This window comes from Anolis carolinensis, chromosome 2 (genome assembly GCF_035594765.1).
Source record: "Anolis carolinensis isolate JA03-04 chromosome 2, rAnoCar3.1.pri, whole genome shotgun sequence".
NCBI classification, from domain to species: Eukaryota; Metazoa; Chordata; class Lepidosauria; order Squamata; family Dactyloidae; genus Anolis; species Anolis carolinensis.
In genome coordinates, this window is record NC_085842.1 from 190,131,777 (window position 1) to 190,157,562 (window position 25,786).

At 38.4% G+C, this 25,786-nt stretch overlaps 1 protein-coding gene and 1 long non-coding RNA gene across 2 annotated transcripts in view; one reads left to right on the plus strand and one right to left on the minus strand.

Moving 5' to 3' along the window:
* Positions 1 to 25,786, minus strand: part of trpc4 (transient receptor potential cation channel subfamily C member 4) — a 181,867-nt gene that overhangs the window by 132,783 nt on the left and 23,298 nt on the right. The gene's annotated exons all lie outside the window — the stretch shown is intronic.
* LOC134296425 (uncharacterized) lies at positions 410 to 9,009 on the plus strand. Its single transcript, XR_010003161.1, has 3 exons — positions 410 to 993; positions 2,195 to 2,350; positions 8,925 to 9,009. It is a non-coding gene; the product is annotated as an uncharacterized LOC134296425 (long non-coding RNA).

Genomic DNA, 25,786 nt, shown 5'->3' on the forward strand with positions numbered 1-25,786 from the left:
CCATCTATTCCCTCATGGAAACGCGAAGGGGGGTTAAAGCCTCTTCAAACAGCCATGAGACTGAGTTTGTCTTCCCAAACTCAAAAGGGATGTTGGATCCTGAAGATTCTACCCATGAATGGGTCCCTCACGTGTTTGCTATCATTATTATTATTTTATCATTATTTCTCTGTTATTATTTACCTTTATTATTATTTTTATAATATCTTAACCCCTATGAATGGGGCAGTTGTAACCTTGGCATGAATTCTGGTCAGCACATCACACCTAAGCCTAAAGCTAATGGATTACAAACATCACTCTCTGCAATAAAGGGCAATGGATTTCTTTCCTGGATCTCGGAGGACACAGATGTCAGGCCATCCAGGAAGGAATCTCTTTGGACATTCTGAAACCACTCATCATAAAAGACTCATTCTCCTGCCAAGGGAGACCAGGAGTCACTGGTACTCAGACAAAGGTCACATCCCTTCTTGAACTCTGAATCATATATAATCTCATCAATGACTCTGCCATGACTGCTTTCTTTCACAATGGGACTGACCAGTGGGTGCCAAATCCTCTTTTATGAAATTTGCTAAATCAGTCAGTGAGCCATAAACAAGGTCCGGCTTGAGGGCCCATAGGCAATCGCCAGGCCATTTTGACAAAGAACTTTAATAATCCTGTCATTTAACATATGTTTGCCCTTTGTTTTTCTTGTTGCCACGCCTCCATCTCCCCCATTAGCCTACGAGGGAGTGATGTCACAAACAGGGCTCGCGCTCCCATTGGATGAAGTGTGCAAGCCTCCCAGACCACCCCTCCTACCTCCTGATGTCAGGGGCTCCCCTGACCAATCAGTGAGGAGTCAGCTGGGTGGGTGGGTGCAAAATTATAAAAAGTGCAATTTTTCTGTAATGGCGTGTCAGTTCTTTCTGCAATCTATTGCTGCTGTCATCCTGCTCCAACTGGACAGAATAAACACTTTGGTGATCTCTGCTTCTAACCTGGGTGAGACTATTTTATTGGAAATAAGAGGAAAACTTTTATTTTGCTTTTCGTGAGCTCACCAGGTGTTGCACAACCCTTCTTGCCAGGTCTAGCACGGGTCTCTTTCGTTAGAGGAGACCCCAAATCTTTGATCTCCACTTCAAGACAACTAGGTTATCAGTCTAACAACTGGAAACTAAATTGCCTTGCATAAGTACATGTGGTTATTATGTGATGAAATACAGAATGTACAAAACCACATAACTCTGAAGTAACACAAATGAAACCATGCACAAATTATTGATGTGGAAATGGGAAAGGACAGAATGAAAAGCCAATGAATAATTTAAAATGAATATAAAAAATTTCTACATCCCTAAGATGAGGAAGGATTGACTCTTCACCTCGAATGAAACTACAATTACCCCTCTCCCACACACATACACTAAAGCACAACTTCACTACTTGTGAAGACCTAGCAGACAATCATGTTGTTGAAAAGCTTCCTGATATTACTGGCTTCCTAGGAGCTGCAAAAACAGCTTGGTTGTCAAATACAATATTTAGTTCAGTGGGTGGTGGCAATGACAACAGCCAGAAGCTAGCCTGAAGCTATAATGAAGTTACTTGGAGCAGACAGGATGAATTTTGAATTGGATCTGATCTTGGGACCAAAGGGCATGAAGTGCTAGATGTCAGTTTGATCACGCAACTGAACTGATGGAAGGTCACAAAGCTCAGTGCGCTGCAGACTGAACCCTGCCTCTTCAAGAAACTGCTTAATAGCAGAAATGAGCAAGAGCTCATCCTTTCTCAAATGCATTTCAATACACTAAGCTTTATAGTGAAATGTCATTTATAATGTGGGGTTTTTTGCCTAAAATTAACTGTGTAGTAAGATAAGCTTTTCCTATAAGTTAGACAACTTTATTTGTTCCTGAACTGTAAAGACTATATATTAAAAGTGAATACAGAACAAATCCTGACAATTTAATTGCCAAATAAAACATAAATTTCACTCAGATAGCTAATCAATAGAACATATCCCTTCTGACAAGCTGAAGACCTTACCATTCCTTGGTAAAATGTGAAGTAAATATCAGGGAATGCCTCCAACTTGGTCCATTAAACAAGGAGCTGCCACTCTATATGTTCTTGTTAATAACAGTTGGAATTCTGACTGAGTGAAAGATCTGAAATACTTGATACAATATACCTCTAGGCAAAAACTAGAAACATCTGCAGCCAAGGAAACCCAAGAGGAGATAAAAGCTATGTAGCCAATCAAAATGTGTTTCACTGGAGCAGAAAGACAAGCAAAGAGACTCTAGATGTCAATGTATCTGCCTCATTTTCAGGATGTTTTGTCATTCAGCAGGTAAGTTTCAGTTGAGTCTTTCTTCAAAGTTGCTTTGGATTTGATAAAATAAAAGAAGGCACCTATAAAAACTTACCCTCAAGATAGCTATTACTCAAATGCCCAGATTTAGCACTGTTGCCATCCACACGTTGCCTGCTATTTGTTTTCAAGAAAGTAGACGGGGTTCTTGTTAAACCCCAAATAAATAAGATTGGAAGGAAATAGAGAAAAAGAAATCATAGGTGGTTCTATATAGCCACAAAATATGAGCCGAAAACAGTATACAAAAAGCCAGATTCTGCCTGCTTGCAGCTAGACATGGGTGGTTCAACCTGCCCTAGCAGTGGTGGCTGTCCACATTGCCCAGCCATGCTGAAGCTGGTTTGGCACCATTGGGCAGTGGCCCAACTGGCACCTACCCTCCCACCCCGCTGCTGTTACAGTAAGTACAATGGACCAACCTGCTGCTTGTCCCTAGCTCTTCCTGGTTTTGTGCCATGTAACTGGCAAAACACCCTGAAAGGAGTGAGGAAGGAAAACTCCCCCCCCCACACTTCCTTCAGGCTCCTTTACCAGTCACATGTCATGGAACCAGGAAAAGAGGTGTATGTCTCTGGGCAGCCTGGAGACATAGGAAGGCTGTTCTCTCCCATCTTCCCCCATGCTGTTGCTGCCAGCTAGTGGTGACAGGATGACCTACTGCATGGTTAGCAGTCTTTCTTCCTGGTTCCATGCTATTACATTCTGATTCTGGTTTTCTCTATGTGTGTTTTTTTAAATCCAGGGTATGTCAGCATCTAGTCTAACCTGCTTTTTTCAGGTTAAACCAGATCAGCCTGTGTGCATTTTGTAGCCATCCGCAGACTGATCTGCTCTCATACTGAAATGGTCAGTATAGACAGAGCCTATATGAACAAGATGAAAGCAAAAGACTGCCAAAACAAAAAAAAAAATGAAACAAAACATTATGTATATACTTCCACTCTACCTCTACCAATTAATACATTTCCAAAAACATACATCTTTGTATCTGTGTAAATCAGTGGTTCCCAAACAATGGTCCATGGACCACAGGTGGTCTACAATAAACAGAAAAGTGGTCTATGGGGGTCTTTCCCAGAAAACCTGAGTCGGCTCAGCGTGGCTGTTGAGGAACTGGCCCCATAGGTATAATCCCCCTCCCCCCTCAACATGCACCCTTCTCCTGCTGGCCCTCCCCTTCTCCTTCATCCCAGAGCCCTGGCTACTGTTAGCACTTGGGCTTAAGAGTGTTCCTCTCCCCTGGCCCAGTCAAAAGGAAGTGAGCACCCACGTGCTCCCTTCCACTGCATCCTCATGAGGAGCCAGTGATGATGGAGCTATCTCTGCCCTCTGTCTTCACTTCCTGAGGGCTTCAACTGCCTCCTCCTCCTAAGCAATCCAACACTAAGCAAAGGGAGGGAGCAGGACTGGTGACACCGAATCCTTCATTCCTTACCTGCTTTTGAGGCAAGGAAAGAAGCCTCATTCGCAGGCCGGATTGCAAGTAGGAGGCGGCAGTCAAAATCTGCAGTTCAGTGAAGGCAGGGACGAGGGAAGCTCCATCACTGGCTCCTCATGAGGAAGCAAGGGAAAGGAAGCACGTGGGTACGCCTTCTCCCTTTGGTTGAGCCAGTGGAAGAGATCTTGGGAGCCCATTCTCCCAGACTGGCTTTTGAAGCTCAAGAACAGGAGTCTAATATTTGGGCTTCAAAAGCCAGTCTGGGAAGCTACTACTATCAAGATCCAATCTACTACTACTCAGTGCCACGACATGTACATGGCATTGAACAATAGTATCAATACAAGGATCCCCTACCTAATGAAAGAAACATAAACTCAAAAATCACATTCATTTTTCATTAAGTTTCATTATGGTGTTTTGTCTTTGTATCACAAAATAAAAATGTATATGTGAATGTTAAAATGAATAAAACATTCTAGTTATTTAAAAACTCTTTAAATTTATTTTTGTCCGGGTGGTAGGGAGAAGGGTTGATTGACCTTGATGGTCTACAATGTATCCAATTTTGTCTCAGTGGTCCACGGTCTCTTAAAGGTTAGGAACTACTATATTAAACAATCATCAATATCAATATAATTCAATAAAACAGCTCTAGGTAGCAGCCTACTCATCAGAGCTGCATGGCTGCTGTGATATGCTGATTAATGCATTTTTTGGCTCTTAGGATCTATCCTATTGTCAGTTGTAGCAACAGCGAGAGTTTGTATGCATAGTTTTTCCCCACTTTCTGCTAAAAGCAAATGGAAACCATCTTGACATTGTATTATCTGGGCAGTAAAAGGGTATTGTCAGAAGTGCCAAGAACTCAATCACTCTGATGGTACTAAAGACTGGATGTATGGAACAGGAAGTAGCCCTGCACACAATTTACACATCACCCCTACCTCAGTAAAAATGCTATGCTCTCAGCAGTCACCGCCCTGTCAGAATGTCAGGCCCTTGAGATATAAATCACTTTAAGTATAGTAAGTTTTCCTCTCGGGTAAGTGGGTAAAAAACCTCTGTAGCCATTTGTAATTCGCCTGTTTTTCATAAGTGACAAGATGGGTGAAATTAGGAGGTTGTAAATCTTGGGCACAGAGGATCAATAAGGACACAGTGTCAGAACAGATATTTAGTGATGTTTCTATGATCATGTACTGCATATATTCATTATAAATCTAAACATTTGTTTCAAATTCTGATAACCCATTTAGTTGTTAAATTTCTTCCAGCCTAGAGGTGGCTGATGAAAAGATCTTTTGGGAGTCAGCTGCCAGTCAGGTTCTGGTTGGTTGAAGTAATCATCCTGCAGAAGATTAAGTGTGCAGTATAGATTTATATGGGAGAAGGCAATCTGGTAGATAAAATAACAGAATCATAGAATTGGAAAGGACCACCAATCTAATCCAACCCCTGCCATGCAGGAAAAGCACAATCAAAGCACCCTGACAGACGGCTATCAAGCCTCTGTTTAAAGACCTCCAGAGAAGCCTCCACCATGCTCCGAGGAAGTATATTACACTGCTGAACATCTCCGACCATCAGGAAGTTCTTTCTAATGTGGAAAACTCTGCCATGGAGTGTGGTGGAAGTGCCTTCCTTGGAAGCTATTAAACAGAGGCTGGATGGCCATCTGTCAGAGGTACTTTGATTATGCTTTTCCTGCATAGCAGGGGGTTGGCCTAGATGGCCATGTGGTCTCTTCCAACTCTATGATTCTATTATTCTAATGTTTAGGTGGAGGCTTTTCTCCCTGCAATTTGAATCCATTGTGCCATGTCCTAGTCTCCAGAACCTTGATCCAAATTGTGTTTAGCTTTAAAGGTCATAGCCAATGGGGTTGTTGTATGTCTTTCGGGCTGTGTGGCCATGTTCCAGAAGCATTCTCTCCTGACGTTTCGCCCACATCTATGGCAGGCATCCTCAGAGGTTGTGAGGTACCTCACAACCTCTGAGGATGCCTGCCATAGATGTGGGCGAAACGTCAGGAGAGAATGCTTCTGGAACATGGCCACACAGCCCGAAAGACATACAACAACCCTGTGATCCCGGCCATGAAAGCCTTCGACGACACGTCATAGCCAATGTTTTATACTTTGCCCAGAAACTAACTGGCAACCAGCGGAGTGATTTTAGTATAGGTATAACATGCTCACTCCTAGATGTTCTCATAACAAATCTGGCTTCAATATTTTGAACTAAATAGTGTTTCCAAACTTGGTACAGAAGTAGTCAAATGTACTGTACATAGAATAAGTATAACCTTGAGGTTACCAGTACATGCACATCTTCCAATTCTAGGAGGGGACACAGTTGGCATATCATCCATGAATGATAATAAATCCTGACTGACATATCTATCTGGGCTGACATTTGGAGAGCGGGATACAAGAGCACTTTCAATCTGCGAACTCAGTATTTCAGAGTGGAACCCTATTCAAAACTGATTGACAAACTCCCAACCCCAGGTTAGGAATCTTAATTGCAAGCCTCTCTGTCTTATCTGGATTCAAGTTCAATTTGGGTTTTTTTTTTTAACCAGCACATTCCTTTGAGAGGAAGTAACAGGATAGTGTGTCTTCTCTGACACTATCCTTAGCTATTAGCCAAGACTGTTTTTGAAGGCACAGGGAAATATATTTGGGTGTCAGCATACTGATGGCAACCTCTCCCATGCCTCTGGATGATTTCATGAATATGTTAAAAAGCATTGGGGATAAAATGACACCATGTGGAATGCCACACAACAGCTCATTTTTGAGAAGCAGCTATCCCGAAGCACCACAATCTGGAATCTGCCTGAGAGGCATGACCAGAATCATGGCCAATAGTATCGAATGCCACTGACAGATTTAAAAGCTCCAACAGGGATACACACATCCTGTCAGTGTTAATACAGAGATCATCCATTAAGAGGACCATAGTAGTCTCAACTCCATATCAGCTCTAAAGCCAGTTTCAATTAGGCCAAGATGTGAATTAAGGCACAATATATACAGAGAAAGAAGTTTTCTTCACTGCATGTATTGCCAACTCATAGGAACAAAGATGGCCTCTATATCATGGCTAACAACATAGAAGTTTCTGTCATCTGTGTTCTTGTAATTGTCCTTCTCAGTTCAGTTCCCTGATTATTTCTGTATACCAAGAATCTGGTTAGTAATGGGTTGGGCATTTGGGAACACTTGAGTCAAATAGCCCTGGTTAAATTTTGGTTCCACTTATTGAACAGGACTTCAACAGAATCACTGGTAATACCAGCCAGGGAACCCTCTAAGGCAGTGGTTCTCAATCTGTTGGTCCCCAGGTGTTTTGGCCTACAACTCTCAGAAATTCCAGCCAGTTTACCAGCTGTTAGGATTTCTGGGAGTTGAAGGCCAAAACACCTGGGGGACCCACAGGTTGAGAACTACTGCCCTAAGCCCTCCTGTAATCTCAAAGGATAAATTAGTCTTCAGGGATGGACCAGGGGTAGGTTGTAGCTGTGATACTAGCCCTGGCCAGAAAATAATCTGTACTTGATAACTCCACCCACAGATCCATATGTTCTGACCTAAAAACTATGTCAAGGAAAATGTAGGTCAGAAAACCAATTGAGATAAGCCCATGTTTGTTATGGTTACCATGAATTTCTGAGCTACATCTAACAAACTGGCCTCGAATTGTATGTTGAAGTCACCCATGGTCAATGTTAACAAATTACTTTTAGACCTAAAATTCTAAACCTAAAATTTCCCAGCTTGATCTATCTGTGGCTTTTCTTGCCAAAGCTATAGGTCTATACAGTAACTTACAAACATGCAGTGTAATTACGAAGTTTACTTTAAAGATCTATACCTCATTTTCATAGAAAGTGCATCTTATGTTGCATGGAGGTCTGCTTCTTTGGTTTCTTCTTTAGTTACTACTTCTATGTTGGAAAACTATTAGTTGGGGTCATTTTTCATCTCAATGGATCTCTGAGATTAATCTGCCTGAAATTTTTGCTCATTTCATACACAGTAGGACAAAAAAGGGTAAATCAGCAGGACTAATCTGGATAATTAATATACACTTTAATTTAGCGAAACAGTTTGATAAGGGGTTTAGTAAGTCCTGAAAGATCTTGCATCCTCTCCTGAGGCTTTCTCTGATCGCAGACATGATACTGTGGTAAAAGTAAAGCTCATTTTAAGCTGAAATAAATCCATTCTTACAAATAGGGCTGTGGAGTTGGAACCAAACCAGTAAGTAAGTTTGAATGAAGCTGGAGTGTGAAGAAACATAGTGACTCAGACTTCAGCTTCAAAATGAAAATGTATAATGCTATTAACACTACAGTATATCATAAATATATCATTTTATACTGACATTTTAGACTTCTTTATTTTTTGGGGAAATATCTGTAATTTTGATTGACAAGTTTTTTAAAATATAAATTCACATATCAAAGATTCCGCTGAAATCAGCTGTTTTTGAGCATTTTATCATAAATCAAGGTGGAAAGCAACATTTATGTGCCAGTGTATGAAACAAGATTCAGCTAAATAACAATGCTATGATGGCAAGGAGTCCAGGTTGGAGTTGGAATCATATAATTGAAAAATGGAAGAATTGGAATGTAAGATTTGATTTTCAATTTGATATGATACTATTTTATCCTGATGGTTCATCACTACAGTCAGTATTTCATCCCTGTTACTGCTATATATTTCAAAGGATGAGGTGCTATGTGTTGAATTTTCACTGGAATGATGGGCTATTTGCAATTTTTTGGAAGGACGGATGACAATGATTTAAAAAAACACAAAGTAAGTTCTACAAAACTGTCAGTTTGTGGATAAAACAAACTTCAAATATATCTATATCTTTTTTTGAAAATCAAAATCTGAAAAACTGAAAAGCTCAACTCATTCAATAGGATGTCATCAGAAAAAAATACAAAGTGAATGACATGTGAGGAGGGAGGCATCAGTATATTGAAAAAAATAATATATCTAGGTGTTATTACTCACCATGAGATCAAACAACATATGAATCAGATTTTATAATTTCCCCGGTTAAATTTTATTGAACTTCTTACTGCAGGACAGCTTCAAGGAATATGGAAGACAAGAAAATGGAAGTGACTGGCTCCCTATCATACCTTGCAAAAAAAAAAGCTTCCATGCCAGAGCCTTTGTTATCAGTGGTATGTCTTTATTTTTTAAAATTAGATGTAAAGATCAGAATATTTGGCAATGTTACAGACACTGAGAGACAATTCAATAAATCTCTTGTTCTCTTATGCCCCAAGAGATATATAGACATAAGCAGGACTATCCCTTTAGATCCTTCCTTGAAATAATAAGAATTCAGATAGCACCTCTGCAATTTCTTTCCATGAACCATTCTCCCATTTTAATGGTCAATTTAATACTGAGGCATAGAAGTAAAGCTTAGCCTGAGATATATCACTCATAAAAATCCAGATGTATTATTCACATCAAGAGGTCACCGCACAAAGAAAAGCTGTTAATCATTCATTTCTCTTGATCAGCTCAAATGTTAACACTCACAGAGTTCTCACATAATTGCAGAATTGGTATTAAAGTTGTGCCGACATATGTAACCTACTTAACATTCCTGTTTCCCAAAAGAGCCATGGGCACCAGGTAAAACCACTTTCCAGGTCTGCTTCTCATCATTCCTCTCATTCCTCTTGTACGAAGAATACTCAATACATATATAAGTGGTCTAGTTCTGGACATACTTTTAGCAAAAATCTAGCTGACCTTTCCAGTCTGAGAAATGGGGATAGATTTATGGAAAGTTTAAGGGTAATTTGAGATTAACTTCAGTACCATGAGCTATTTTAATCATGTTCCATGACTGGATGGTTATGAGTCAGTTTTCCCTTTCTGTATCATCTTGAAATATTGCTGGGCACAAAATAAGATTGTGGATGAAGAATTTGGGAAATGACTCTCATCATCTGATATTTTTTGTCTTCAGGAAAGTTGGATATTTTAGGGTGCTTTTTAGTTCATTTCTGCTCTCTGAAAAAAATTCACTGAAGAGAAAAACAAGGTGTGATGATACCACTTTACTAAATGTTGTGTATGAAGTGATTCATCACACTCTAAAACTAATTTCATTGCATTTACATTGTTAAGAGTTAAGTGACTGAAGAGCCTGCCTTTCACAGGAAGCGAGAGAGACTTCCTGGCACACCATATCCTCTACTCGCTGTAGTACAGGAGCACCGCCTTTTGCCCTATATATTGGCTCTTACAAGGCCTAGAGATTAACTTTTCTTTTAAAAATGAAACTGGGATTTAGGTCAGATGATGTGGCATGCCTTGAATCTGGGTAAAACCCAGACAAGTACATGACATAGCAGCCCTTGCTACAGTCCCTGTTTGTGCAATGTAGAATTGCACTGCCTTTAAAGTTGAATAATTTCCTTTATTTCCCTTCATCACACTGTTTAGCTTTTACTAAGACTCACTACATTCTTTTCATAGCATTAACAGAGAAAATGACATGTTTAAAATGTACACTGTGAGAGATAGTGCCTGCAGAGGAAGATTTTGTGAACTCTGGAACTCCAAGCTCTTAAAACCTAATTAAATTTTAACTGAATGAAGGAACTTTAAAAGTATAAAATAATTTTATTTATATAGTCTATATTTAAATATTTATACCCACATAAATAAACAGGAAAAGCTCATAGAAATGTTACAAGTTAAACAGAAGCAATTCCAAGTGCTGGTCCATGAAATTAAGGAACCTGGATCAAACAAACGGAACTTTTGGAAATAGAAGAACTCATGCACCAGATAACTACTGTACTTGCTTCTCCTTCATGAAAAACTGAACTGTGTAGGTTGAATGTTCCTTACTGGGAGCATAGATAGAGAAGAATGTGCTTTTTCCAGGTGCAGGCATTTACACTTTACTGTAACCTTGATATCAATAGACATGTCTATACACCTTACTGTAACTTTGATAAAACTGTGTATTTGACACAAGAAAGAGAGTTGATTTAGGCAATTGTGAAGATTGTAAGCCTCAATGGAGGGAGGGACCAGTGGCACTGGAAAGGGAGGATATAAAAATGTGCTAAGCTTTGTGTGTGTGTCCTTGTTTTAGGACACCCATCTTGCAAGATGTATCATAATAAATGCTTTTCTGCTTCACCAGTTTTGTTCAAGTATCTTTTAGGGTTCAAATACACAGTGCTATTTCTTTCCCTCAAAATTAAAATGGACAGACCAAAGAGCAGCAGATGATCTAGACCTTTAACAATACAACAGGGTTGTTGTATGTTTTCTGGGCTGTATGGCCATGTTCCAGAAGTATTCTTTCCTGACGTTTCACCCACATCTATGGAAGGCATCCTCAGAAGTTGTGAGGTATATGGAGAAACTAAGCAAGGAAGGTTTATATATCTGTGGAAGTTCCTGGGTGGGGGGAAAGAACTCTTGTCTGTTGGAGGCCAGTGTGAATGTTGTAATTAATCACCATTGAAATCCACAAGCACGTGGACAATTTCAACAGAAAGGAGGAAACCATGAAAATGAACAAAATCTGGCTACCAGTATTAAAAAAACCTCTCCAAAATCAGAACAGTAAATGAGGAGCAACACTCTGAAAACAGAAGAATTCCAGATATGAATCAATCAGGGGCAGCTAACGACTCTGAACAAAGAATTCCCCCAGGCCAGGATGTGAGGCTGGGAAGGCATTTTAATGCTAATCCATGTGATTAGCATTAAAGCAAGGGAGAGCTGACAAAGATGAAGGGTCTCAATGGAAACGGGGCAGGCTTGGTGAAAGGGAGGGCCAGGGCGAGGGATACCCTGTTTCCCCGAAAATAAGAGAGGGTCTTATATTAATTTTTGGTCCCAAAGATGCACTAAGTCTTATTTTCAGGGGATGTCTTATTTTTCCATGAAGAAGAGCTCACATTTATTGTTGAAGAACAAAATGAACATTTATTATATACTGTAAAGTAGTTGTCATCACAAACCAGCATAACCAGACAAACTATGAATCCTATTAAGAATTTCTTGTTACTACCATTATTTACATGTACAACAATCACAAGGTTTCCACGCTGATTTCTCTCTATTCTAGTTTCAATGTAGTCATGAATGATGAATAATATAATATACTATAATAATAATATGATAATATAATAATAAAATGATGATATACAATATATTAATGAGATAATATAATAATAGGATATAATAATAACAGAATATGATAACAATATGGTATTAATAGGATAATATAATAATGGGATATAATAACAGAATAACATAATAATAATATAATAATAATAGGATAATAGAATAATAGAATGGAATAGAATGATATAAAATATATTAATAGAATAATATAAAATGGAATATAATAATAATAACAGAATATGCTAATAATAATAAAATAATAGAATAGAATAGAATAATAGTATAGAATATAATGATATAAAATATATTAATAGGATAATATAAAATGGAATATAATAATAACAGAAAAATAATATAATATGAAAATATAATAGAATAATAATATAATAATAATATAATGATATAATAGAAAAATATAATATAATGATATAAAATATATTAATAGGATAATTAGTTTCATGGGGCTTGGGTGGTTTTGGTGATTTTGTTCTTCGTCCAGCACCTTATGGCATTGAATGTTTGCCGATTTGTTCTTTTCTTTGGAGAAATGGAAACTGGATATTGGCATTACCAATATGTGAAACTTTTTCGACCCAAAACAATAACAACAATGGCTTGTATAGTCTTTGTTAATGTTTCTGGTTATAATGCAACTTGTATTTTGAGTAAATGTCAACCTTTGAAAATACCTACATACTTTCAAAAGCTTGAGTGACTGCTTAGAAAGTGGGCACAAACATCTTCATGTAATTTCATGTATTTTTAAGTTGCCAAAACTGGCATCCAAAACTGGTATATTCAATTAGGTAATATTTTTCAAATGTCAACTCTAATTACACTATGATTTTTACTGTTGCATAATGCCAAAGTTGGAGAAATGGTGATCCATCACACTGAAAGTAGAACCTAGGTCCAGTACTGTGGAATGGTTGGCAATATCAGGCAGTAGAAACAAGAGCATTCTCAAGGTTTAAGTAAACTAGAGCTTCTTAAACTTTTATACTTGTGACCCCTTTCTGTCCAAAAAATATTTATATGAGGGCAGCTATATACTGAAGATAAATAAACAATTTACAAGGCTTGTTAAACAGGCTGATTTTCCTCTTTATGAAGAGGACAGTCCACTGTAAACACTGCACATTATTGCTAACCGATTTCTGTAAACGGGTGGTGTTCCATATCTTTTAATTGTTGCCAAATTTTTAGGACACTAACATTGTGCTGAAGGGTTCTCATTGGGGGTAGGGTCCACAGTTTAAGAAGCAGTGATATAGACCACCCTATATAACTTATGGCTAATATTTGACTGGGTAGGTGCACAAATAAATGTCTCATTTTTCTGCATGTGAACTGACAGCAATAGTGATTGAAAACATCGCAGCGTGGTGGAAGGAGGGATTAATTATTGCTCCCCAGATACATGCCAGCAAGACCATAGCCAGAAAAAAAATGGGGGGGGGGGGGGTTAGCGAATCATGAATAATAGTTTCATAATGCAAAATAATTTAGAATCAGGCTCCATTGATAAACTTTAGTGGACACTCATGGGGATTTGGTTAACCAATTTAAATTCACGAGTAAACAAAGTTTTTTTTTAACCTGAAAAATGGGGGGGGGGGTTGAACGCCTAAGCCCCCCCCCCCCCGGCTGCAGTCCTGCATGCCAGTCTAAAGGTGTGTGTGTGTGGTGGGGGGGGGGGGGGTTTACATATTATCTTCTCCAAAATACAGTAACTTACCCCCAACCCCATACGCATATCATTAAAAAGACCAGACCAGCGTATCTCAGTTTTCTGTTAAATCATTTGGCCCTCTGATATCAAGTCTTTCACAAGACGTACGTGCAGCTTTTCTAGACTTTTACAACAACAAATATCAAGTATTCATTGTTTTAAAAAATTAGTTGTTTTGATTTGTTTTCTGACTGTCATGAGCAAGCCAGCCAAATACCCAACACATTACCCAGTCAACTCATCCACCAAGCTCTGCTGAAACCAGAAGCCTAAATCATATGAACATGCTTTTTTGCTTCTTCTCTAGCAGGTCAATCTGTTGTTTTTTAATGCTTTATCAATGTATGTTCTACAATAAATAAATAAATAAATAAATAAAGGGAAAGAGGATAAGGAGGCATTAAAATTCACAATGTAAACACCAGAAGCTTGGATTAAGACAAAAAATGTCTTCATCGTATCAAGGTGTCATCAATCAGTCCGGTGTTGTATCAAATGGGGGGGGGGGTAGGACGCTAACAGAGGTGTGTGTGTGTGTGTGTGATTGAGAGAGAGAGAGAGAGAGAGAGAGAGAGAGACTGAGAATGTCTTAACATGAAGCCTGTATTGCAAGAAATGTTTGACAGAAGAAATGTCACTCTTCCCAAAAATACCAGTGGCACAGAACAAGAGGTGGCACCTTTCATGGGCAGGTCTTGGCAATTCCCATGCCCTGCTTCTGTTTTGGTACACATACATCATACTTTTATATAACTGAGCTGACACTGAATTGTATCCAGTCAGGAATTCAGGCTCAGATATGTTTAAACAACTATTAATTTATCTGCACCATGTATGCCAGTGGTTCTCAACCTGGGGTCCCCAGATGTTTTTAGCCTACAACTCCCAGAAATCCTAGCCAGTTTACTAGCTGTTAGGATTTCTGGGAGTTGAAGGCCAAAAACATCTGGGGACCCCAGGTTGAGAACCATTGATGTATGCCACTCTCCAGAGTTACACTGCTCATTTGATTGCTCATAAATTGTGCAAATAAGACAGGCTCCCACAGAAGTTTATAACAGCTTAGAAATCTATGTTAATTATTTTACAGAAGGAGCACAGATGGGCAATTGAAAGATGTGAGGGAAACAAAAATACAAAAAAATGCACAAAGTCTGCATGTACTAAGATACTGTTACAGATACAAGTTTCTACTTGCTAGATGCAATTTTACACTTCTAAGTACAAATAACAGTTGAAAAAGCCATGCCATTGATGGGAACTATAGTCTAATGCAGTGTTTCTCAAACTCTGCTCCTTCAGGTATTTTGGATTTCAACTCCCCCAGAAATCCCAGCCAGCGTACTAGCTGTTAGGAATTGTGAGAGCTGGCTGAAGTCAAAAACATCTGGGGGAACAGACTTTCAGAAACACTAGTCTAATGGATCTGGAGATCACCATGTTGGGATAGGCTAATTTTAAAAACTCAGATTCGATTCTATTTCATTCCATGTTATTTGTATTCTGCCTTTTCTGCAGCACAAGATACAAGGTGGTGTACAATCACTCAAAACACTGTCAAACTAAAAAACCCTCTTCGAACAAACATTAAAACACCACTAAGCCAATAAAATCTTAGCCTGTATGCCCAGGTTTTGGCAGAAGGTAGGAGTGCATTTGTAGCAATATTTGTTCCACAAGATGTCAGATCTGGCTACAGAGACAAATGCCTTGATTACATCCCACTGTACTACAAGTAACTCACTACACAGTGTCGTCTTTGGAAACTGCTTAGAAACTTCACAGGTCTGAAATGCAGCAACCAGAATGCTGACTGGGACTGAGAGAAAACTCTCCCCTGAGCATCCTGAAACTTAAGCATTCTCATACAGAAAGATATGATCGTTCAAACAGTCTCAGTCAAAACTGTGTAGGACTTTAAATATAATAACCAGCACTTGGAATTTTGCCTGGAAATTAATTTAATTTAGAGATTAAACACTGATTATACCTGTTGTACTTACTTACTTACTTACTACTTAGGCAACCCCTTGTTGTCCGAGTATGATGGCCTTCTAAGTATAGTGTCTTGGCGATGGATATGTAGGTGACTGTGGAGCCCTATTCTTGACCCGCATGTTCTTCTGCAGTGAGGGCATTGGTTTCCAGATGAAAGGAGGTCCCGGTTAGGGTTGGCTTGACCTTTCCTCTTGGCACATTTCTCCTTTTCGCTCTCCATTTGTGCCTCTTCAAATTTGGTAGCACTACTAGTCACAGCTGACCTCCAGTTAGAGAGCTCAAGGGCCAGGGCTTCCCAGTTCTTGGTGTCTATGCCACAGTTTTTAAGCTTAGCTTTAATCCCATCCTTAAATCTTTTTTCCTGTTCACCAACATTCCGCTTTCCGTTCTTGAATTGGGAGTAGAGTAACTGCTTTGGGAGATGTTGATCGGGCATTCAGACAACTTGCCCAGTCCAGCGGAGTCAATGGCATAGGAGCATCGCTTCAATACTGGTGGTGTTTGCTTCTTACAGCACACTGACATTTGTCTGCCTGTCTTCCCAAGAGGATTTTTCAGAGGCAACACTGATGGAATTGTTCCAGGAGTTGAGTATAACTTCTGTATAGCCCATGTTTCGCAGGCATATAACAGGGCTGGGAGGACAATGGCTTTGTAAACAAGCACCTTGGTATCCCTACAGACTTTCTGTTCCCTTCCACCTAACAACTTTCTGCTGTCATCTCCATACTATTTTTGCCACTGCCTCCTCCTCATCATAAAATAATGTATGTCAAGACTTCATCTGAATTTAGCTAAAGAGTCTGCTTTCAATACTAGGACTATAATCCAGACTACAAAGACAGTACCTCTATGCAGGTACAAAATGCCTTTCTCGCATTAGTACACCATGCAAAAATAAAAACAAAACAAAATAAAACATGCATAACTTTGAGCTGAAACCATTTCCAAGTCAGTAGAGTGGGTAGTCTTTTAGTCTGCTACACCATTCTCACAAATCAGGAGAAAACCCTGAGAATGCACATAGCAAACTCCAACTCAAGCTGCAAGCCTCTGCACATTTTTCTGGAAATAAGCCTTGTAGAACAAAGTGGAACTTAAAACACATCTATACTGATAATATAATGCAGCTTGGAACTGGTTTGTGAAGAACTGGTTTCCCTGTGCAAGTGATTAGATTAACAAATGTGGAACTGGTTTGAGACCAGGAAGGTGAATACAGTAACCTTGGAACATAGCCTCAAACCACTGTGCTCTCCCCTGCCATCTCCGGGAGAGATGAACACCAGAGCTCCAGAAGCACAGGAGGTGAAAAAAAGGTGGAAAGTAATAGGAGATACCCAATTGGTCATCCTGGGGGTCAATTAGCCCCTGGTAGCCTGCCATGCCCCTCACCCCTCCTCCTGAATTCTCCAAAGCGCTCCATCAAAAGAGAGTATCTATAATGTGCTCCACATTCTGTACAGCTGATCGCACTCTGGGATCTGGCATGTATTGGGATCTGCTACAGTGCTTTAAAGAGCTTATTTCAGACTTTACTGCTACTTGCTTTAATGTCCAATATATCTTTCATCCACACTGCAGCACACATTGGCAGTGAACATTTTGTGGCCAGCCCAATTTTGAGTCGGCTTGGTGCTATATTAAATGGTCAATGTACAGAAGCTCTTACTTTTGTGGAAATAAATGCAAGAATGCATATGTATTTGCCTCCTTTCTTTCACACTCAAAAAAAATCCTCATTTGAAAGAAAGTCTACCATTGCATTGCTGGACAGCTTCCACTGACAACTGAATTATCTGCCATCTACAACTGTGTGAACCTGATTTCCTAAAAAGTTACAAGTAGGGAATGAAAAGAAAAATACATCTATTTTTCTGCTTTTGCGGAGTCATGTAAATTTCTGGACTATTCATTAGGCTTGTCATAATTTCGGATTATAATCAGATTAAATTTGGAAAATTTGTGCATATGAAGAAATTTCCGAGACATGCAGAAATGGTGGGGGATTTAGAATTTAAACAAATCACCAATAATTTTTGTTAATGTTCTGTAACATTTGGATGTCTCCCAAGGTCAGATTAATTTTCAGTATGACCATTAAGCAGCTTTGGTAAAGCCAAAGGCACATAAAGTGATAGAAACCAATTCTTTTACTTTGGAGTTTTTCCCCATTGTTGCCATAAGCAGGGTGCTGGGGTGGGATTTAACTTAATGGAGATTGATAACACAGCCATCTTAAGTGTAGTTTTGGAAAGTGAGGGCCCCAATGGCAGATAATGTAAAAGGCCCATGGTAAACTACATTTCTCAGAATGCAGGAGCCAAATGATGGCTGAATGACTCAAATAGCTGGCTGAAGTAGTCGCCGTTGTTCTTTGTTTTTTCTTCATTTATTTTGATTATTATCTTATATATTTTACTAGTTATTCCTTTCAGGTCTTATGTTCTTCCATATCTCTTTCATTCTGTACTATTTGCTCAAATTGAGTGAGTTTATTTGCATTTATATTATTTTTACCCAGTTCTTAAACCACTGTTCTAGTTGTATACATTGGAACCAATATTATTTTATTTCCCCACATTCTTCCACAATATTTTCCTTCTTCATACCAAACTTTACCCAGACCTCTATTTCATCTAGGATTTTTCCCCTTAGTTTTTCTCCATTATATATATATATATATATATTGGGGGGGGGGATTTCCTTTCTATTATAATTGGGGTTATTGTTGATTCTTCTGTCATTCTCTTTTTCCTATATTTGCTCTATGTTTCTAATACTTTACTCAACGTTGGGTTTCCAACTTCTCTGATTTCTTGTCTTGTTAATTATTTAAAAACATATTACAAAATTTTCCTCTATTTCCTCAGAATCCAATTTTAATCATTCTAAATCCTCCTTATCTATAATTCCTTCTATAACCAATCTCAACCTATTTGCTTCATAATACTGTTTATATTGGGAAGTGCTAATCCTCCTATTTTTTGTGATCTATAATATAATTGCTTATTTAACTTATTTTTTACTGCCATAACAATATTTATTTATCATTTGTTACCATTTATTTGAATCACCCTCTGTAATTTGCAGTGATGACATCCTAAATATAAAGTTTATCTTCAGAAGAATTTTCATTTTAACTAGTGCTATCTTTCCAAACCAAGATACCTGTATATTTTCATATTCCTTTAAATCTTTTTGAATTACTTCTCTTAATGCTACTACATTAACCTCTTCCATCTCTTTTAAATCCTTGGTTATAAATACTCCCAAATATTTTATTTCATTCTTAATTTTTATTCCCATATTGCTCCGCTTTATAAAATCTTCCCTTTTGTGGAATTAAATAACATCATCTCTGATTTATTCCAATTTACTTGTAAGCCCATTGTTTTACCAAATACCATATCTAAATGACCCTTTATCCTGACTATTTTACTAACCAATTTTTTTCATAGTTAACAATATGTCATCAGCAAATAAACTCACCTTCTGTTTTGTCTTTATTCCTACCCCTTCTAAATTCTTATCTCTCCTTTTGGCACTTGCAAATAACTGTATTACCATAGAAAACAGTATTGGTGATAAAGGACAGACTTGTCTTGTTCCCCTTGTCACTTTTATTTCTTTTGTCACCCCATCATTAATTGCTACTATTGCTAATTTTTGAATAATGTTGTTTTATTAATCCTTTTATTTTGTTGCCCATTCCAAATTTATTTATAATTTTCCTTAAGGTTTGCCATTCCACACAATCAAATGCTTTAAAAACATCTAAAGCTAAAATCCCTAATTTTATCTTTTGCTCTTTAGTCACACAAATTTTATTTAGCACTCTTTCAATCAAATTTGACATCAGTCTTCCTTTTACCAACCCACATTGGTCTATTTGTACATACATTTATTCATTATATTGGCCATTATAGCTGATAATATTTTTGCATCCTGATTCATTAATGATATGGGCTATATGATCCTGGGTCTGTTAAATCTTTATCAGGTTTGGTATTAATATTATTAATGACTTCCTCTATGAATTTGGTATTTCTCCCAACAAGAAAAAAATCAAGGACGAAACTAGCTGACCTCTCTCAATTGACTTTGGCTCAAAACTTTCCCTTTTGTAATGGTCACATGGTTTAATTGTTTTATTTGATTTGGATACCGGTTTTTGTTCATGTTTTATGTTTGGTTTTTACTGCTTGTTGTATTGTATGTGGCATTTGATTCTGCCATTGTGTTAAACTGCTCTGGGTCCCCTTGGGGAGAAGAGTGGTATATAAAATAAATAAATAAATAAATAAATAAATAAGATAAATTTTCTCTCCTTTCATTATTCCATTATACAATTCTAATAATTTTAGATTCAATATTTCACTGAAACATTTATAAAATTCTGGTCTTAATCCATCCAGTCCTGGAGCTTTTCCAGTTTTTAGTTTTTTAATAACTTGCTCTATTTTGAGCCTTTTAATGGGTTGTTCCAATAATTCCCTGTCATTCTCTTGCAGTTTACTCTCCCAGTGCTCCACATATTTCATATGGAGCTGTCTTTTGATATAACTCCTTGCAAAACTCTTTGAAGACCTTCAGTTTTTCTTTCACTGATCTACATATTTTGTCTGTTTTATCTTTTATCATGTTTATTATACTTTCCATTTTCTTTCTTTGTGTGGATCTGGCTAGAATTTTCAAATTCCTATTGCTATATTCAAAAAATTATCTCCATAAATATATTAAGTTTTCTTGTACTTCATCAAATTCAATTTTATCCAAATTCATATTTTTAGCTCTTAATTATATGTGTGTGTATCTCCCTTTATTGTATACTCCTTTTCCAGTTTTTCTACCTCTTTTTCCTTCTTGCCTTTTTTCGAGATTGTTTCTTTTATATATAATTCTTACCACCACTTTCATTGTATCCTATAATATTCCTTTTGAGTCCTCCTTTCATTCAATTCCCAAGGAGCCACCAGTGGCGCAGTGGGTTGAAACCTTGTGCCGGCAGGACTGATGACTTGAAGGTTGGGTTGCTGACCTGAAGGTTGCCGGTTAGAATCTAATACAGGGAAAGCATGGATGCGCTCCCTCTATCAGCTTCAGCTCCATGTGGGAACATGAAAGAAGCCTCCCAGAAGGATGGTAAAAACATCAAAACATCTGGGTTACCCCTGGGTAATGTCCTTGGAGACAGCCAATTCTCTCACATCAGAAACGACTTGCAGTTTCTCAAGTAGCTCTTGACATAAAAAAAATTAATCCCCACATTTCTTGCCATTCAGCTCTTATTGTATCCATAATTTTTTATAATTCAATATCCTGGTATTTAACCTCCACTTTTTCGTTTTATCATCATCACATTTTAAAACATGATAAAAAACCTTAATATTTACAATATCCACATTTAACAATTTACTTAATATATTTCTGAGACAAAAATATAATCAATTATTTTATAAACTCTACGTATAGCAGAATATAATGTATATTTTTCTTCTCACGTTACTACTCTCCATCCTTTGATTGCCATATATTCATCACTTTACTTAAATCCATTATATCACTATTTTTACCCTTTACTTTTCGTGGAGTTCTGTCTTTTTAATCCATATAACAATTACAGTACCCTCCAAATATCATATGTTGGTGAAACATTTCTATCTGACTTAATACTTTTGCATAAAATTCCTGCTGCTTTATGTTTGCAGCATATAGATTTACTAATACATATTTCCCCATACATTATTATATATCTGTCTTCATCATCTTTCAATATTTTTTATTACCAAATTACATTTCCTTGCAATAATTATAGCTACTCTTCTAGATGCTGCTGCTCAATCACATAGTCGCTTCTGACTCTTCGTGCCCTCATGGACCAGTCCACGCCAGAGCTCCCTGTTGGCCGTCGTTGCCCCTAGTTCCTTCAAGATCATGCCAGTCACTTCAAGGATACCATTCATCCATCTCGCCCTTGGTCGGCCTCTCTTCCTTTTTCCTTCCATTTTCCCCAGCATCGTGATCTTTTCCAAGCTTTCCTGCCTTCTCATGATGTGGCCAAAATACTTCAACTTTGCCTCTAATATCCTTCCCTCCAGTGAGCAGTTGGGCATTATTTCCTGGAAGATGGACTGGTTGGATTTTCTTGCGTCCAAGGAACTCTCAGGATTTTCCTCCAGCACCAAAGTTCAAAGGCATCTATCTTCCTTCACTCAGCCTTCCTTATGGTCCAGCTCTCGCAACCATAAGTTACTATAGGGAATACCATTGCTTTGACTATGCAGACCTTTGTTGCCAGTGTGATGTCTCTGCTCTTCACTATTTTATCAAGACTGGCCATTGCTCTCCTCCCAAGAAGTAAATGTCTTCTGATTTCCTGGCTGCAGTCTGCATCTGCAGTGATCTGTGCGCCTAGAAATATAAAGTCTGTCACTGCCTCCAGGTCTTCTTCTATTTGCCAGTTATCAATAGATGTAGTTGCCATGATCTTGGTTTTCTTGATGTTTAACTGCAACCCAGCTTTTGCACTTTCTTCTTTCACCTTGGTGATAAGGCTCCTCAGCTCTTCTTCACTTTTGGCCATCAGAGTGGTATCATCTGCATACCTAAGGTTGTTAATGTTTCTTCCAGCAATTTTAACTCCGGCCTTGGAATTGTCAAGCCCCGCATGTCGCATGATGTGTTCTGCGTACAAGTTGAATAGGTAGGGTGAAAGTATGCAGCCCTGCCGTACTCCTTTCCCAATCTTGAACCAGTCTGTTCTTCCGTGATCTGTTCTTACTGTGGCTGCTTGGTCTTTATACAGATTTCTCAGGAGACAGACAAGGTGACTTGGTATCCCCATACCACCAAGAACATGCCATAGTTTATTATGATCCACATAGTCAAAGGCTTTAGAGTAGTCAATAAAGCAGAAGTAGATGTTTTTCTGAAACTCCCTGGCTCCCCCATTATCCAGCGGATATTGGCAATTTCGTCTCTTGTTCCTCTGCCTTTTCTGAACCCAGCTTGTACATCTGGCAACTCTCGCTCCATGTATTGCTGGAGTCTGCCTTGCAGGATCTTGAGCATTACCTTACTGGCATGGGAAATAAGTGCCACTGTACGGAAGTTTGAGCATTCTTTAGCGTTTCCCTTTTTTGGTATGGGGATATGAATTGATTTTTTCCAATCTGATGGCCAATCTTGTGTTTTCCATATTTGCTGGCATATGGCATGCATCACCTTAACAGCATCACCTTCCAAGATTTTAAACAACTCAGCTGGGATCCCGTCGTCTCCTGCTGCCTTGTTATTAGAAATGCTTCTTAAGGCCCATTCAACCTTACTCCTCAGGATGTCTGGTTCTAATTCACTCACCACACTGTCAAAGCTATCCTCTATATTATTATCCTTCCTATACAGATCTTCTGTATATTCTCACCATCTTTTCTTGATCTCTTCAGCTTCTGTTAGGTCCCTGCCATCTTTGTTTTTGATCATGCCCATTTTTGCCTGAAATTTGCCTCCGATGTTTCTGATTTTCTGGAAGAGGTCTCTTGTCCTTCCTATTCTGTTGTCTTCTTCCACTTCCATGCATTGCTTGTTTAAAAATAGTTCTTTGTCTCTTCTGGCTAGCCTCTGGATTGGGCATATCTCTCCCTATCGCTGTTTCCTTTCGCCTTCCTTCTTTCTTGGGCTACTTCCAGTGTCTCAGCAGACAACCATCTTGCCTTCTTGGTTTTCTTTTTCTTTGGGATGTACTTTGTTGCTGCCTCCTGAACAATGTTGTGGACTTCTGTCCATAGTTCTTCTGGGACTCTATTTATTAAACCTAGTCCCTGAAATCTATTCTTCACCTCCACTGCATATTCACTAGGAATATTTGTGAGATCATATCTAATTGGTCTGTGTATTTTTCCCATTCTCTTTAGTCTGATTCTAAATTTTGCAATAAGAAGTTCGTGATCTGAACTACAGTCAGCTGTAGGTCTTGTTTTCACCGACTGGATAATGTCCGCCACCTTTGGCTGCAAAGGATGTAGACAGTGTTGACCATCTGGTGAAGACCATGTGTAAAGCCGTCTTTTAGGTTGTTGGAAAAGAGTGTTTGTTATGCACAAAGAGTTTTCCTGGCAAAATTCTATCAGCCTACGTCCTGCTTCGTTTGGTTGTCCCAGACCATGCTTGGTTCGAGATTTAGAAGTCATAAACTATTTTTCATAGTTTCTTATCCATTTCAACTTCAGCTCATTCGATCCCTCTTTACCTTGGTGTATTTCTTGTAGAAAGATAACAGCAGCTGCATCTGTCTTCAATAAGGCTTCATTTCTCCCCCGTTTAATTACTGCTCCCAAACCTTTAGTGTTCAACATTGATATTCTTAATTTATTGGACATAATTTCTATTAAGTAGTTTTTTAGTGGCTCGAGCTACTGTGCACCCTTGTCCCTTATAATCCCCTAGCCCAGGCCCCCTTCCCCCCTACCCTTCTTTCCTTCATTCCCCTCTTCCCCTACATCCAATCATTGGGACTTCTTTTCACAACAATGGCCCCCGGTCTTCCCAAGTGGGGAGGAGGGATGGATTCATCCTGTGGCCCAGTCTACCTCACCGAGTGCTCTTTTATAAAAAAAATTTTTTGCAATGCTTTTAGTTTAATTCTTGCAACCCAATTCCTCCAACATGGCCAATTATTTCCTCTTCCTCCTCTGTATTATCTCCTTCTTCCTCCTCTTTATAGTTGCAAAGTTTTCACTCTTTACAGCATTTATGTGATGTAATTAATTGTTATCAATAATCAATTGTAATCAAAAAGCTCCTAAACCTTTAAGAACTTTTGTTTTCTGAACTGAAGTTAGCCTGTATATTACATAGGGCTGGAGTTCACCATGGCTCTAATTATATCTTGTGCTCACAGAAGCATCTTGCAAAAAGCATGACGGCACCAAAGCATGATATCATAAATACAAGTATGACACAGACAATTACTATTTTTTGCCAAAGAAAGAAAATGTTGCATTCACTGCAAAGGGCAGTAACCTCATTCCATATTTGCTCTGCATCATACTTCAAAGGCTACCATAAATTACAACTACTTTTATTCTGGATCAAAATTAGTGAAAAATAATCTCATTATATTAAAACCACATCTCAGAACAGAATAGGTATAAACATAATGTATTGAAGCTAATTAACATTAGTATTACTATCTGCAAAACTGAGAACCATAAAAACGTTTTAAAAATGTACGCTGCATTTACAGGAATCTAGTGTTCTACATTCAAAAATAATTACCACAGATTTGCTCCATTATGCACATTTTTCACAACTTGGTTTGACATGTAATATGTAACTGAACAAAATTAGTATTAAAATTATTAATGAAATTTGTAAAAGTCTGTATGAGTAACATTTTTTCAGCATCCAAAATACATTGAAAACAGCTACAATACTGAAGCAAGTTTTATCACATGCCTGTGATCAGTATGTAATTAATATTATCTAAGGCATGCATGAAGATTTTCTTTCATGTAATATGCTGACCAGAGGTTCAGAAAGGGGCCACAAGCATAAGTATGGAGAACAAAACATAAGAGGAAAGGCTGAAGCAGCTGGATGTGTTCAGCTTGGTTAAGAAAAGATTGTGTAGAGTACCTCAAAGGGTCTTATAGAAAGGAAGAGGTATACCTGTTCTTTGCTATCCCAGGAAGGAATGTTTTGAGGTTACACAAACATTTGAAATGTGTGGTTCAGCAATAGATCCCATTGCCTACAGAGATGGTGGAATCTCTTGCTCTGGACATCTTCAAACAGAGTCTGGATTGCTCTCTGCTGGTGAGGCTCTAGCTGGAGATTCTGCACTGAACCAGGGCATGTGACTCACTGGCCCATGGGGCCCCCTCTAATACTATAGAATAATCTACACTGTAGAATTAATGCAATCTCATGCCACTTTAACTGCCATGAATCAAAGCTATGGAATCCTGGGAGTTGTAGTCTTACAAGGCATTTAGCCTTCTCTGCCAGTATTGGTGCTTCACCATAGAACAACACTG